Below are 12448 nucleotides of genomic sequence, written 5' to 3'. Positions count from 1 at the left end.
GTTATAATACTTATTACGTAATTATGACTTTATTCTCGTAACATTACGACTTTATTCTCGTAACTATGACTTTATTCTCGTATTATTACGACTTTATTCTCGAAATCTCTCTGTTTTCTTTTTCTAAGTGTGGCCCTAATACTCCGTCGTAAAAAAGCAATCAAAATTAAATAAAAATTATCTTCACCAACCCAGTATTTTTTAGGAACTCAAATAAAGCTTTAATGTGCTGCGGCGCCAGGATTTCAATTGTGGGTGGGCCAATGTAATTTCGGCTGGGGCCTGTTCAAATGTTTCTCGTTAACAAAAATACAATTAAAATGAATGCCTGCATATCATTGTCGGCAACTTTGTAATGCATATTTCCTATAGTAAAAAAACTTTTTCTAAACCATTCTCTCTTAAACATGTTCACGTATAAGAAGCTTAAATATTATTTAAATGATTAAGCGGCACGCTGCATGGCCGCAATGAGTGAAATTAAATGTTATAGTGTAGTAGTGATCACAAATTAACTAATTCACTCATGGAACTACAGGTTGGGGGTATTGTTTCCGCACGGACATATATGTTGTTGACTGTACTTATTGTGTGCCCTCCTTGCTTCTTCCTGTTTGCTTCCCGGGCTTCAAGCCAGCAACATGTGGTTTTTTGCTGCTCAATAAAACCAACTTTGCACCTTCGATGCACCGCCTCCGACTCCCTTCTCTCGGCACTACACTGGTGACCCTGACATAAGTCTCGCAGAAGTTTCCGAGACTGGACCAAACATGGCTAGAAACAGCGTTTTTCTCAAGCTGCCGGAGATTTTTGGAGACGTCCGTGGCTGCCTCGTGCACACGGACTGAGGCTCGGTGCGCCCTCCATGGAATGGCCAGGGACGTCGCTCGCCATTCCCGCATCGTTTTGGCACTGGGAGACAGCAAGCTTTCCGACTCCATGGAGACGATACACGGCCTGCTAGGTACGGAAGAGCCCGACTTCTTTTTCATGGAACTGTTTCGTCGGGACATGCGGCTGCGCTCGCAAACATGGCTAGTGTGGAGCCCCGCGCTTTAGCCGAAGAAGCTGACCGGTTCTTCCTGGCCGCCCGGCGATTTACCTCTGAGGCGCTGGCCCCTACACGCAGCGGCACCTTCCCTGGTAGAGGCACGCCGCCTAGCAGAGACTTCGGTTATCAATGGCTAACAATAACAGCTAACGGCTAACAGCGACAGCTACCGGCTAACAGCGGCTAACAGCTAATGACGACAGCTAACGGCTAGCAGCTACTAACGACAACAGCTAACGGCTAGCAGCTACCGACGACTAACAGCTAACGGCTAACGACGACAGCTAACGGCTAGCAGCTAACGACGACTGACGGCTAGCAGTTAACGGCTGACTGCTTCCATATGTTAACATCTGACTGTTAACCCTTTTTCGTGGTGCCGGAGAGGAGGTTCGACCAAGCCTGGTTGACCTCGTGTGGATCCTCTCATAATCTCGCCCACCTGTTTTTGATCGTGGACAAGACGACCCTTTTGAGCTTTTTCCGGTGCCTGAGAGGAGGTTCGATCAGACGGTCGACCTTGTGTGGACACTCTCGCTTTTTCACCACCTCGATGGCGGTTTCTGACGTCACCGATGTTTTCATCGGCGCCTGGTTGGCGCACTTCTGAACCCCGTCTCGCCTTGACAGTTTCGGACGTCGCTCATGCTTTCATCAGCCCATGGGTGGCGCGCTTCGGGACCCTGTCTGGCCTATTCCCTCGCCTCGGCTACAGCTTCGGACGTCGCCCACGCCTTCATCGGCCCGTTAGCACACACACAGAGCTCACAGCTCCTCATATCTGTTCAGAAACTGGACAACAGTTAAACATGTACAAACCACAGACTGTCTATGTCATGGCGAATACAGTCGCTGCTTTATTTATGTCTGTATGACGTTGTTGTGAGTGTGGACGGAGCAGCTACAGGTTAGTTTAGCCTAATGAAAGGGTTAGGGAAGGGAATAAATCTGAGAGCAGAAATTTCATGAGCGCACAGAAACAGCCTGAGTGCGAGGAGAAGGTTTTAAACTGGAACACAGGAAGTCTGTAAGCAGCAATATATCTGAGTGCAAGTGTACAGTCTGAGAAGAAGCAGAGCAAATCTAAGTGCAAGCAGGCACTATTTGAGTACGAGGACAGGGTTTGAGGGAAATAAATCAATACAGATAGGGAATAACCCCCATAGAGGAAGGAGCCGGGGAGAGGCGAGACGGGGTCCAGAAGTGCGCCACCCAGGCGCCGATGACAGCGTGGGCGGCGTCTGAAGCCGCAGTCGAGGCGAACCGTGAGCCGCGGTTAGAGGAGAGGCCAGGCAGGGTCCAGAAGTGCGCCACCCACGGGCCGATGAAGGCGTGAGCGACGTCCGAAGCTGTAGCCGAGGCGAGGGAATAGGCCAGACAGGTTCCCGAAGCGCGCCACCCATGGGCCGATGAAAATATGGGCGACGTCCGAAACCACCATCGAGGTGGTGAAAAAGCGAGTGTCCACACGAGGTCGACCGTCTGATCGAACCTCCTCTCAGGCACCGGAAAAAGCTCAAAAGGGTCGTCCTGTCCACGATCAAAAACAGGTGGGCGAGATTGTGAGAGGATCCACACGAGGTCAACCAGGCTTGGTCTGATGCATCCGATTCCATTCAGAAAACACGCATTTTAAAAGCTTTTCACCTGCCGTCTTGTCAAAGCGTTAATTCATGGTTTTTACTAACCGGTTGATACCGGTTAGTAAAAACCATGAATTAACGCTTATGTAGTTGCTTCGGCATCACTTTGAAACATGTATTACAATTAAATCATGGTCAAATATGTTCATTTTGTTGTAGTTGGTATCTCCCATAATATTTACATGGAGATAAGCCCCTTAAAAACCATTAGTAAATGAATAAAGCATTAATTCTGTGTTTACTCCTGTCATTCAAACAAGACGCTGGAGAGGGGGCGGGGCGTATCTCCATGTAAATCGGAATCGGATCGATCAGGCTAACTAACCTGTCCTGAAGAAAGTACCGTTGTCAAATAATACTGTGTGCCATCGGATCGACGACATGGGAATTTACTTTATTGACCAAGTGGTGGAAAAATGTAAAGCATCTGGTACGTTCGCTTTGCAGTTGGACGAATCAACGGATGTCAGTGGGGAAGCACAACTGATTGCGTTTGTGCGTTACAAAGACACTTTGGAGATGAACGAGCACATTCTGTTTTGCAAGAAACTCACGGGGAGAACTACCGGACAGGATGTTTTTAACGTTATTGACCATTTTTTCTCTCAACACAAGCTGGATTGGAAATCCTGCTCTCATGTGTGCACATGAGACCGATGACCGGCGGAGTAAATGGATTAATGGCCCACATAAAAAAGGTAAACCCTGACGTTACATGGACGCACTGCATGATTCACCGAGAAGCATTAGAATGAGTCCAAAGTTAAACGATGTTTTGAATGATGCCGTAAAAGTGATCAACTTCATACAGTCCAGGCCTTTGAATCATAGACTGTTTCAGTCACTTTGTGAAGACGGTGGGTCAGAGCATAAACAGCTCCTGCTTCACACTGACGTCCGCTGGTTATCCCGAGGGAAGACGTTACAGCGGCTGTTCGAGCTACGCAATGAAGTGAGGGCATTTCTGTCGGAGCACACACACCCACTTGTGGCTATGTTCGACGACGCTGACTGGGTAGCTCGGCTGGGATACCTCTCTGATATTTTCAGCAAACTCAACCAGCTGAATCTCTCTCTTCAAGGTAAAGACACAAATGTTCTTAGCTTGTATGACAAAGTGTGTGGATTCATGGAGAAGATCAAGCTCTGGCAGAGCAAATGTGAAAAAGGGGATACAAGTTGTTTCCTGCAGCTGAACGCATACATTGCTACTGGTGAATGTGACAGAGCTCCAATTGTGAAAATAGTACACACACATTTGTCCAAGCTCAAGAATGAGTTCAACTCCTACTTCCCTGATATTGACTACAAGTCATCCACACTGGACTGGGTGCGTAATCCATTTGTGACGTGCATTAACAGCAGCATTCCCGCCAGACTGCAAGAAGACCTCATAGATGTGTCCTCAGATAGGAGCCTGAAGATGAGCTACTCAAGCACACCACTGACACAGTTCTGGTGTGGTGTGAAGAAGGAGTATCCTGCATTGGGGAAACATGCCCTGAATGAACTGTTGCCTTTTGGGTCCACATACCTGTGTGTACCCACATCAAGACTAAACACAGGAACAGACTCAACTTGGAGAATAACCTGGTCACAGCTGTTGCAACAATCTCCCCCAGACTCACAAAACTGATGAGGGAGAAACAGGCTCAAGTGTCACATTAATTGGTGAGTTACCTTACTTTTTTTTTTAAGTCTTTAAACAATGGCTATTATAATGTATATGATTAGTTATGATTGAATATGATTTAAGTGTCACATTAATTGTCGCATTGGGTCACACAGACAAAAATATCCTCCTCGTCACTTCTCTCCTTCTTCCACTCCCAGGTTTCACCTTAGCTCAGAACTAAACCTTTACTTCAATAAACTGCCAACCTGTGTGACCATGTGACTTTATCCAGGACACACACACACACACACACACACACACACACACACACACACACACACACACACACACACACACACACACACACACACACACACACACACACACCACACACACACACACACACACACACACACACACACACACACACACACACCACACACACACAGCCGGTCTGCCACAATATATAGACTATTAATATATCCTGGGGATCACCACGATTGATTGCGTAGTAGGGGGTACTTTAGGTTGGCTTGAAATGCTTTGGGGGTACAGTACTCAAAAAAGGTTGGGAACCACTGCCCTAAGGAATACCCTTTCCGTCCAATGTGAAATGCTGTGGTGTTTTGTGAAATGCTGTGGTGTTTTCTGAAATGCTGTGGTGTTTTGTGAAATGCTGTGGCGTTTTCTGAAATGCTGTGGCGTTTTCTGAAATGCTGTTGTGTTTTGTGAAATGCTGTGGTGTCTTGCACTTCAGGGCCACCGTACATTTATAAACAATTTTTGGTCGAGCCAAAGTGCTGTACATAAAATAAAAATAGCCTACAGTAGAGACACTTTACAGCAAATACAACAGCACAGATTGTTCAGAATATCAGTATGAGAAAAACGACACCCTCTATCCTTAGACCAGGGCTATTCAATTAGTTTGGAATGGGGGCCGGTTGATGAAAATGATCCAAGCAAGGGGCCGGGAAAAAGATGGCTTGAAATATGAGCAATCCTATTAAGAGCTTCAGATACAGTACATACTACAACAGCATAGTGGAATGCATATATTGTGTTTAATTAAATCAAACAACATAGCCCCAAGGCCTTAATAGATCTTAATGGCAAGTTCAGAACTCAGTAGGCCTACAGCTAATTTAACCATCAACATAATTTAATTTGATTTCATTTAGGTGAAATTATCTAATCATTCACGCAGAGATGCAATAAATGACAGGAGTTGTCACTACAGTAGCTAGTAGGTGGGTTCGAAACCCGAGCCCGCCGAAGTTTTCAGGCAATGTCTTCCCCTCTATCTCTCAGTTTAACAACCTCTCTGGAATAAAAGCACTCTGGCCCAAAAAAAATTCATAATATATATTTTTTTTACTTTTTAACATTATACTGAAAGGGCCAGTAAATATCACCCCGGGCCGGATTTGGCCCGCGGGCCGCCAATTGAATAGCCCTGCCTTAGACCCTCACATCGTACAAGGAAAAACTTCCAGAGAAAACCCACAGTTTAAGGGGAACATGGGAGAAACCTCAGGGAGAGCAACAGAGGAGGGATTCCTCTCCCAGGACGGACAGGCGTGCAATAGATGCCGTGTGTAAATCCAAGAGATAATACATTTTACAGCATATAGACCGAATGTTAGGAAATGCATGTGTCTGTAATAAGAAGATGAATCCACGTGGATGTCAGCTACAATCCTGTGGAAGCCATCAGGGAAGCAGCATGACGAGACCCAAGGCAGGACCGCAGAGACAGGTTCAGCCACGACCCGAAGTCCACTACTTAATCCAGAACTCAGGATAGAGGATCCAAGACACAGGACTACAGCAAGAGGATCAGCCTCGACTCCGGATCCCGGCGTAGAGATAGATACAAAACAAGAAAAAAGATGTGGCTGGATTAATCGGAACAAGAGAATACACAGACACAGACAGAGAGGGAAAAGGTAATTGGATAAAAGTTATTCTTGATAACCCTCTAGAAAGATCTCATGAACTTCCCCACTCAATCAAGACCCGAGCAGTTCTATTAGATATAGGATAAGAAACAGAGATAGGGAGCACAACAACTTATCTCTTCGCCAGATGCACTCCCCCGCTTATCTAAGCGACTCTGTACCCCGTTACCCTCTACAAGGCCATAGACCAGCGGAGGGAAAATGGGGGGTGTGTAAGGGTAAGGATTTTTAAGAATAAACCGCAAGAGTCTAAAGGGAAAAAAGATTAAATATAAGGTACTATATTTTAAGTAATCCTATCTACTATTCCTATATTTGAATAATGTATAAACTATTTAAAAAATACTTTACTGTTGTTTAAGTTATATTGATAAGCATTTTATTTTGGTTTCGCCCGTGTGGGCATGTGCGGGTGGAGGGAGGGAGGGGGGAGTGTATACTGTGATATTACAATATAAATGAAATGGTATCGAATACCGTACACCAGGGGTCTTCAACGTTTTTCAGGCCAGGGACTCCCAAACTGATGGAGAGCTGGAGCAGGGATCCCCCTACTATATGTATGGCATACAATTGTGTTTTATATTAAACGGGGCCTAGTGCCGTGTATAAACATAGCTACTCTGTTATTGTACATTCAATACTAAGCTATTCAAATAATACACAGGTTAATATATTCATGTTTTTATTTTAAACATGTGCAAGGTACAGGGTGGCCGTGCTACTGCCATTTATAAACATACATCTTGAACACAACACAGAGCTATTCAAATAATTCACAGATGCAAGTTTTAACTTTAAATTAGTGCAAGGTACAGGGTGGCCATGCCACTGCCATTTATAAACATACATCTTGCACACAACACTGAGCTATTAAAATAATTCACAGATTCAAGTTTTAACTTCAAACAAGTGCAAGGTACAGGGTGATGCCACTGCCATTTATAAACATACATCTTGCATACAACACTGTATGCGGTCTATTTCCGGTATTTGTTAATGACATGTGCTGTGAGATGTGAGACTGGAATTGTACAGGGGAAAATAACGTAGGCTATCTTTAGATGCGGATTTTGTTAAACTAATATGTTTGCGCTGTGGACCAACACTATACATTGACGGGGAAGGGGGTAGCAATAAAGATAACACCATTAAACAGTTACACAACATAACAGAAATAATATCGATAGCAGCGTCCCTAGCAACCACCTTGGTAACAATGAAAACGTCGCGATTTCCTGAAGTAATCTTCGTAATAACTAGCAAACTAAAGATCATGTACATCCACTTAGGGTGACCAGATCCCAACAAACCAAATGTGGGACAAGGAGTATGGTTGTGTGGGACAATGTGGGACAATGTGGGACACCCTCTCAACAGCACCCCCCAACCCCCGGGAAAAAAAACGTAACAAATATATAACAACAGAGCAGAAAGTGAAGTCAAAATGCAGTTTTTTAATAAAGAAAAGTAAACTAAGGCTAACCAAGGCAGCAGGCATTATTCACTTCAAGTGTTTAGAAATGCATCTTCTTAATTCAAATAGTGTATTACCTGTACAAGTAGGCACAACATAAATTAATAGATAAAATAAAACCAACACTGGCCAGGAGGGAACAGAAACATAATAATACATAAAATAAAATAGCTTTCAGTTTTGTCCATCACAGCAACAGAAGGTGGGCCCCCACACACAGTGTGTGGGCTATTTTGTCACCTAGAACCACTGGTGTCTTTGACTCTGTCAAACAACTCTCCACAGAGGCAGGGGCAAGCACATCTGTTATTATGGACGCTGCTTTTGTACGACCACATGACATTTTCTTTACTATCTCAGAGTCTGGAAACATGGTCGGCGCTAGCTTGTTACCAGTCATTTGACCGGTATGAATGGGAGTGTTGCACTATATGGTAAACACTGGTTATTTCTGCTGCTGTTACCTTGTCTGAGTGGCCATCATTTTTTGGTTTGAGTAGGAATGTCTCCATAGAGTGGGATGTCTCTTTTTGAGCGACACGTTTCTTGTGAGAATCGCATTCTCTGTGTCTTTTGACGTCGTATTCACTGCCATGTGAAATTTAAAAATTACTCTTGCAAAGATTGCAAACAGCTCTCTGAGAGTCGCCCTGCACTGGCTTCACCCACGGGTAAGTGTCTTCCCAGTCTTTGTTGTATGTGCATATTCTTTTCTTCTTAGCTGTAGTTTCAGTTTCCTCCATTTTCCATAACCTGCTGCGTCGCCTGCGTTCGTTGTTGTTGTTTGGCGGGGTGGGGGGGTGTGTGTGAGTGAGTTACTCTCATTGGTTAACACTTGACCAGCACCCGCCGTGTGTTACAGTTTGATTGACAGCAAACACAGCCCCCTGATGATAGCCTTCCCTGCGTGCTTTCTCACCAGCCATTGGATGAATCTGATTTTAAAGAAAAGCGTTTTAGCCAATCAAAATGAAATATGCGGGACATCGTCTCAATTTGCGGGACGCACCAAAAGTCGTGAAAATGCTGTGCAGTCCCGCGCAAAGCGGGACATCTGGTCACCCTACATCCACTGCACACATAATCTGAAATAACAACTCATATTTCTCGCATCAAATGACATCAAAACGCATTTTAATGGCCACACTAACTTTAAAATAGGCATTTTCCACCGAGAGTAAAACGAAGTTCGGCCATGTTTTCTTTTTCTGCAGGGAGAAATGTGAAGATCACGTGACATAGACGCCAGCCATTGGAATGGTGAAAAAAAACGGGGTTTGTCAAACAGAGCACATGGTGTAGTCCAAACGATAGCTGGGGATTCTGGGTAGTGTAGTGTCTTCTGCCATCCTTTACTCCGAAAAAATATTTGTTTCTCCGAATCAAAGGGGAAAAATACAAAAGCATTGCACACAATTTAATCCAATCAATGTTGTGTAATTAACAAGGATAATCTGGTGTTTTTTAGTCGATGAGTAGTGCAGATATCACTGTGAAATCAATCGACAGTAAGAGGAATACTTACTTCCGGGTGTACAATTCTCCGTTATCCAATGGGAATGGACGCTCACATTGCCTTTAAGGGCAGCCGACACAAACGAATGCCGTGCTTCCATGAGCGTCAAATCCCGCCGCAGATGGGAATACATTGCAATCAGTTGAAAGCTATTTGCGTCCCTTTATGACGCTGAAGGAGCCTCGGAGCGTCACAACTGCACGCCACGGACACTGACCAAACGTCGCTCCTGGACGCTTCACGGCCCATCTACACTACAGGTATCAAAAAATCAAGGGTAGCGTTGGTTTATGCAATGTCTCGCAGGAGGCCACATATTGTGCGTCGCTGTTGGGTACATCCGATACTCAGAAAACGTCTGCAACGGGGGAATACCACGTTCTTGTCCAAGAGCTTTGCCTGGATGGTGTACTCTTTCAGCAGTACTTCAGGATGAGCAAAGACGTGTTCGACGAGTTGCTGGGGAAAGTCGGTCCACTGATTGCAAAGGCAGACACCCGCCGAGCGACTCGCCATCTGCCTACGGTACGTTTTGTGTATTTCTACTTCTTTAATATGACTCTGTATATAAAGAGAGAGAATGCATGCAATGGATGAATGAAGTCTGTGATGTAGTTCAGATGAATGACATTAATTAAAGGAATGGTCCACTCATTAGATAATTAATCAAAACTTCAGTATTTAGTGAAACATTATGTTTAAACCATACCCTGAAGAAATCAGCGATATTCCCCGGTAAATAATGATTTTATAGCTCTTTTTTATCAAAACCTTTATATTCCGTCTGGCCGCTGCCATTTTTGCCATTTTCAGTAGTCACGTGATGGTCGTGACGTCATCCATGCGTTCACTTTGTCAACACACGGAAACATGGCTGAATATTTGAGTTCGGACTCGTCAGCAGAGGAAGAAGTTTTGATGTTTTATCAGTATGACAATACGACACCCTCTGTCCTTAGACCCTCACATCGTACAAGGAAAAACTTCCGAAGAAAACCCCCAGTTTAAAGGGAACATGGGAGAAACCTCAGGGAGAGCAACAGAGGAGGGATCCCTCTCCCAGGACGGACAGACGTGCAATAGATGCCGTGTGTAAATTGAAGAGATAATACATTTGCAACATAGGTAGTCCAGATGTTTGGAAATGCATGTGTGTATAATAGGAAGATGATATAAGATACTATATGTATGCATGTAGTACCACCCTTGCTAGCGATTCCCTCTCTAGTTTAGCATACTCAGCTTCGTTGTCCCTGGCCATAGAATCACGATTTTATGGGGCCGGAAAAAACTGGGGGAAAATACACACTAGTCGGTACTACGCTATATGGAAAGGCCACCAAAAACTGTCCTGGCCTGGACGCTAAAGGACGTTAAAACGGGACTAGCCGCTGCAATGGAAATGCGCTATAACATACCTTATTCTTACTCCGAGCACTACTTCTGCTCCTCCGTCGCTTCACACTTGCAGAGGGCGATTTCTCTACTGGCCGAACTGGTGTCCTGGTCGGTGATGACACCAGAAAGACCGATGGTACTGCATCTCCATTAAGTAATGGTTGTTCCATAAATCCCATGTTATGTTTTATCATACTCTCAGAGTAGTCGTCCGGAAATTTGAAATGTTCGCTGCATACATGAGCCTGTGAATCTTTCGGTTCGGGCCGGCCACATTTCGCTAGCCACTGCCTCCGAATGTACTTCTTACGCTTACCTTTTGGCAACAGATGGAACCGAGCATTCCGTGGATTGTTCCTATCAGAATTGTGAGGCATATTTGAAGAGAGAAACTACAGTAAATAACATGGAGATCAACGTGTCTTCGAAAACCAAACGCATGGTTTACGTCACGTCCGGAAAATGGCGGCGCCCACAGTGTTGATGTTATTTCGGTATATAATCAGTTTAAAATCACTGATAATGTCATCGGATTAAAAAAAAAAAAAGAAAGACTGGCAGAGACTGGTCTGTTTTATCGGATGATAATTATTTAAAAATGAGTGTCATGAGCATACCATTCCTTTAAGATAGCTAGGTAAACACAGTATTGCTCCCCTGTGTGTGTCTGTGGTCTGTGTGTGTGTGTGTGTGTGTGTGTGTGTGTGTGTGTGTGTGTGTGTCTGTGGGTGTGTGTGTGGGTCTGTGTGTGTGTCTGTGGTCTGTGTGTGTATGTGTGGGTCTGTGGTATGTGTGGGTATGTGTGTGTCTGTGGTGTGTGTGTGGGTCTGTGTGTGTGTCTGTGGTATGTGTGGGTCTGTGTGTGTGTGGGTCTGTGTGTGTGTCTGTGGTATGTGTGGGTATGTGTGTGTGTCTGTGGTGTGTGTGTGTCTGTGGTCTGTGTGTGTGTCTGTGGTATGTGTGGGTCTGTGTGTGTGTGTGTGTGTCTGTGGTCTGTGTGTGTGTCTGTGGTATGTGTGGGTATGTGTGTGTGTCTGTGGTGTGTGTGTCTGTGGTCTGTGTGTCTGTGTGTGTGTGTCATGTGTGGGTATGTGGTCTGTGTGTGTTTGTATGTGTGTGTTTGTGGTCTGTGTGTGTCTTTGGTGTGTGGGGGGGGGGATATGTGTCTGCGTGGCGTATGCATTTTTTTAAAATCATGTATATTACTTTTTTCTCAGGTACCTGGCAACCGGTGACTCATACAGGACCATAGCGTTCAGCTATCGGGTCGGGCATGCAACAGTGGCTGTCATCGTGTCAGGTTGCGGGTGCCATCTGGACCGCGCTGGTCGAGGAGACCATGCCGGTACCACAGACGGAGGACTGGAGAGCCATCGCTGCTGGGTTCCAGGAGCGCTGGAACTTTCCGAATTGCGTTGGTGGCATTGATGGGAAGCACGTGGTGATCCAGGCTCCGGCAAATTCTGGGTCCCTCTACTTCAACTACAAGTCCACCCACTCCTTGGTACTGCTGGCTGTCGTGGATGCCCAGTACCTCTTCAGGGTAGTGGATGTCGGAGGTTTTGGAAGGAGCAGCGACAGTGGGAGCCTGCGGAATTCCGCTTTTGGAGAGAGCCTCCGAGATGGCAGTCTGCAGCTACCACCTGACACCGTCATCCCAGGAGCAGAGCGGCTCGGCCTTCTTCCCCATGTGTTGGTTGGAGATGAGGCTTTTCCGCTGCTGGACAACCTGCTGCGTCCGTTCCCTGGACGTCACCTCACACGTGAAAGGAGGCTGTTCAATTACC

This window comes from Pseudochaenichthys georgianus, chromosome 12, assembly GCF_902827115.2.
Source record: "Pseudochaenichthys georgianus chromosome 12, fPseGeo1.2, whole genome shotgun sequence".
In the NCBI taxonomy this organism is placed as follows: Eukaryota; Metazoa; Chordata; class Actinopteri; order Perciformes; family Channichthyidae; genus Pseudochaenichthys; species Pseudochaenichthys georgianus.
The sequence above is the reverse complement of the archived record's forward strand: the minus strand, read 5'-3'. Positions refer to the sequence as shown.